This window comes from Octodon degus, unplaced genomic scaffold, assembly GCF_000260255.1.
Source record: "Octodon degus isolate 3935 unplaced genomic scaffold, OctDeg1.0 scaffold00117, whole genome shotgun sequence".
Lineage (NCBI taxonomy): Eukaryota > Metazoa > Chordata > Mammalia > Rodentia > Octodontidae > Octodon > Octodon degus.
In genome coordinates, this window is record NW_004524693.1 from 8128843 (window position 1) to 8133988 (window position 5146).

Below are 5146 nucleotides of genomic sequence, written 5' to 3' on the forward strand. Positions count from 1 at the left end.
GGTAGTGTCCCACATTTAGCAATGACTGTGACTCATCCACATGGCTGCACTGACAAAGGTTCTACAATCTGAGGTACAGTATCTCAGGATAAATCCTGAGGGCATTTCACTGACCTTCTCAGACCAAAACCTACAACTCTTGTTGCATAGGTCCTGCTTTACCTTGGTCTTAACCATCCAGTAGAAAAGTATGAAGGCGAAATACAGGAAATAAAGCCATGCTGTTAGGTTGAGCTGTGGGGGACTCAGGTCAGTAATTTCTGACATTGCCAGTTAAACAGAAGACCCAATGCTATTATGGGCTTCTGGACTCTTTTAGAATATTTTGCTGAGTTTACACACCTATAATATTCAATAACGGAACTTAGAAAAATGGGGTATACCGATGAATGTCCATTTTTTATCTGTGTATTCAAAGTGGTTAGGATAGATATATAGTTGCATTCTGTAATGAGTAGAATGATTTGTTCTAATGCTGTTTGTAAATAGGATCTCAAGTCCGCATCTTGTACAGCAATTAATCACTAATAAGAATATATGCAGTGTGTTATTTGTTGAAACTGTACTTCTGATATGATTTAAAACTGTCTCATTGTTGTTTATCAATAAATTTTGAAAAAAAAATAAATAAAGGAAACTCAATGAGCTGAAAAAAAAGACAATTTTAAATTTAATTATAATTTTGTTCAGTAATGCTTCTATTTCTTAACATACAGATCAAATTAAAGTATAATTTAAGACTTCATCAAGGATCCAAGAGTAGGTAATCATAGAAATTAATACAGTACTAATAATTCACAAACGTATGAAATGCTACCAAGAGATTTAGTTGGATATTGTATTTTAAACATAGAAAAGTCAGATGCACCCTCAGATTCTTGAAATATTTATCTATTTATTTATTTGATACAAGGTCTACAGGGTCTCACTATACAGATTGGATCATACTGATACTCCTGCTTTCAGCCTCCCAATCACTGGGATTACAAGTGCACAGTACCAGGCCTAGTCTCAATCACCATCTCAGTGCACCCCAGGCACGAGGCCAGCACTGCATGCTGAGGATCAAACTCCTGTCCCTGCACCTGCATAAGCAGGCACTTTAGTCCACTGAGCTATCTGGCCGGCCCTTCTTGAACTATTTAATGTCCATAGATGCTACCAGAAGAGAAGTCTATAGTTAAACAACTCTTTCTATGAAACTGCCAAGAAGCTCATTTGATCTTAAACATCTGTATATCTATAAAGTGAGAACTTCAATATAATGCATTTAATAACAAAATTGACAAGCAAAAAGGTATACAGGTTTTGAAAGCTATTTTTTAATCCCTGTTTTTATAGAGAAACCTATAAATGTATGTAAATTGTTATAATAATTACCTTGAATCCATCACACAGTTTGATTATTTTATTGTATACGTTTAGAAATTGCGTTTTCTCCACAAAAATGTTATGGTAATTTCTTTTCCATTTTCAGACATTAAACTAAATATTATTCTATACTCCACCTTGTGGGGAAAAAAAGAAAGAACATATGGGACATGTTCGAGTAGGTTACTTCCTGAATATTTTGCTATATTTTTTGCCATGATGCTGAGGTTAGTTGTGATTATTGTATCGCTATAGTGCAAATATTATATAATAGTACACTACTGCACATGTCTATGTTCAGTGATACCTTACAGACAGTTTAAAACATAATGGTTTGGTGCCGTAAAGATTTCATATCATGAAACTCAACAAGCACCACAAATCAAGCCTTGTCTTTGGAAAAGCTGATAATTAAACCTTGATAATGACGCAACAGTCCCTAGGTCCTAACCTAATTTGTCTCTGTTCTTCCTACCGGGAACTCACTCAACCCAGCACCCAGAAACACAGCCCATGTGCTATCAAGTATAAATTCTTCGTGGAGTGTGGAATCTTTTTTCTCCACATGAAAGTTTTGAAGCCCCCACCTATTGAATATGACAAAACTTCACTGGTCTGAGATAACGATATAGCAATGCAATCACTGTTTCAGTTACTGTGGATTCAGCTATGACAAAATGTTAAAACTTGCCATCATCATATAATTTTCATTCTGATTGGCATGAAGGAGACAAAATAAGAAAACACAAATAACATGATTTTATATGGTCATGCTTCTGGAGGAGAATATTTACCTTAGATTGAGTGGTCAAGAAAGGTCTTTATGATCAGGTGGCATTTAAGTTGAGATATCAGTTAAAAAGAAAGGGATGTTCAATATGTCAATCTGGAAGAAACTGTTAACAAGTAGAAAGTACCACAAGCACTAGTGAGGTAGGAATGAGTTATGCTTACTCCTAATCCTCTCAGTTAAGTGTAAGTTCTAAATTTATTCATTTTGGAATTGGCACTATCTCTGTGACTGTGGGCAAATCACTTATATTCTTTGTGAAAAGTTTTCTGAATTTTCAAATCGGACACTGGTAAAGCAGGTAAAACAAGTCATGAGGCTTAAATGACATAAAGCATGAAATGTTTAGCACAGTGCTTGCAACATGTGTAAGTAATGAAAATCACCTTTTATTACTATTATTATCGACCATTGACAGGCTCCACCTGTGAAAGGGATTAGTCACCATGGAAACATGTATTAAGCTGCAAATGGAAGAAAATGCTGTTCATTACGTAGTGCCCACTCTCAGTGTGACACCAGGGCTCTCAGCCCTTTTTAGCTAAAAGTCCTTCAAGTGCTTATTGCCTGGCAAACTCAGGTTTCTCATTTTATACTAAAATTACACTGTTACTTAATGCCTCTTGTTCTCCCATAGTTCTAGATCACATATAGCATTATCCACCATATAGGCCTATCTGGCAGTGAGTAGAAAAACTGCATTTATACTGTATTGCTGGTTTTCTCTTCACCCTCTGCTCCAGGGCTGTTTGCTTTGTTGGTATCATGTCATACTAAAGTTCAAAAGTAAGATACAAATTTGCATGGTGATTTAATCACTTCACTGGACAAAACACAAGATTTCTTTCTAACTTGGAAAAGTGAAAGCTTTTACCTTTATTTGTATGTTAGTGAACTTAACTTGATCACTACAAATTGCCCATGCTGATTTTGTCTCTCTGGACAAAGTCTGTGTGGTATCATTATGAAATTGGACTTCTAGGTTCTACATTTTAATTAATTTACTTAAAAGTGTCAAGTAGAAATGTGGTAGGAGATAAAAGCTCAGCCAGCCAGCTGTTCAAGTGGTTGTGACATAACAATCATCAAGATCCATGACCTGTGCTCAAACTCTGCACCAGGAACGAATCAGAGAGCATTATCTTCAATTTTTCTTGGAAGAACTCCAGCAGGTTTCTGATAAGGTGGTGTAGACCTGTAGTGATCTTGAGGAGTGGGAGATAAAAAGGACTGTTGCCATTAAATTCTTCACCAATGTATTCTTTCTTTCACAATGGTCTTATATTTCCCTGCAGAGTATACTGCTTTTCCTATTTTTAATTAGCACACACTCACTCTGAAGAGCATATTTCTTTATTATATTTAATAGATATAAAATCTACTTTCTGAGTTAGTTTTGTCCAATTTTTGCTGTTGTTCAGAACAATAGGAACATAGATAGCATGTCTACAAAGAGTCTACAGAAACCCAGAACCTGGTAACATATTTTTAAAATGTATTTAGTACAGGATCTACAGGGTCTCACTACAGAGATTGGACTCATAGTGACCCTTGGGTTTTCAGCCTCCCATGTGCTGGGATTATAGGCATGAACCACAGTGCCCTAGTTTCACTTGCCCTCTCAGCATGCCCTAGGGGCAGAGCCAGCAAGACACGCCAGGGATCAAAACCTGGTCTCTGTCTGCCTAGACAGGTACTTTAATCCACTAAGTTACATGGTCAGCCTCCTGGTAACATATTTTGGTGATCCAGTGCAAAGACAAGGTTGGCTGAGCATAATTTTGTTTTCCTCTCGCTAAAGCCTATGGAAATGCATGCCATGTCACCCAAGAAAGAATGTTTATCATCAAGAGGTCAACCATTAACAAATGCTGGATAAGCTCAAGAAAAAGACACTCTTCTCCACCGTTGCTGGGAGTGCAGACTTGTACTACCACTATGGATATCAGTGTGGAAATTCCTTCAAAAGCTATGAATGAAGGTCCCATTCAAGCCAGGTACTCCCCTCCTGTGTGTTTTTCGGAGGAACTGAAAGCCTCATACCACAGTGATACATGTGCACCCATATTTATAACAACACAATTTGTAATATTGTATATTTTCTTTTTTATTTTTTCCATAATTTTATTGAGAAACAAATAGCAATGAGACCATTTGAAATCAAATTGGTAGGACAGTTTCAATAATGAACACATTGCATACTGTCTTCCTAGTTGTTATTTCTTGTACAAGATGGAGACATGGTATCCTATTTACAAACACTATTAGAACAAATCCCTCTATTCATAGAATTAAGAGAATGTAGCTATATATCCATCCTAACCATTTTGAATACAAAGATACAAAATGGTCATATATCTGTATCCATTTTTTTTGTTTAGTTCTGTCATTTAAATATTATAGTTGTGTGAAATCAGCAAAATATTCAAAAATAATCCAGTAGTCCATAATAGTATTGGGTCTTTCGCCTGACTGGCAATGTCAGAAGTTGTTGACCTGATTCCCCTACAGCTCAACATAACAACATGGCTTTACTTCTTTTCTTTTTTGTAATGATTTAAAATTAGATTAATATTTTATTTTATTTTTCCCATAATTTTATTGATAAACAAATAGCAATGACACAGTTTCAAATCAAATTGGTAAGACAGGTTCAATAATTAACACATTGCATATTTTCTTCCTAGTGGTTAATTGCTGTACAACATGTGGACATGATATCCTAACACCATAAGAACAAATCCCTCTATTCATTAAGAGAATGTAACTAAATATCTATCCTAAATACTTTGAATACACATATACAAAATGGACATTCATCTGTATCCCCCTTTTTTTGTTAAGTTCCATTATTTGAATATTACAGATGTGTAAACTCAGCAAAATATTCTAAAAGAGTCCAGTAGCCCATAATAGTATTAGGTCTTCCGCTTCACTGGCAATGTCAGAAATTGTTGTCCTGAGTCCCCCACAGTTCAACATAAC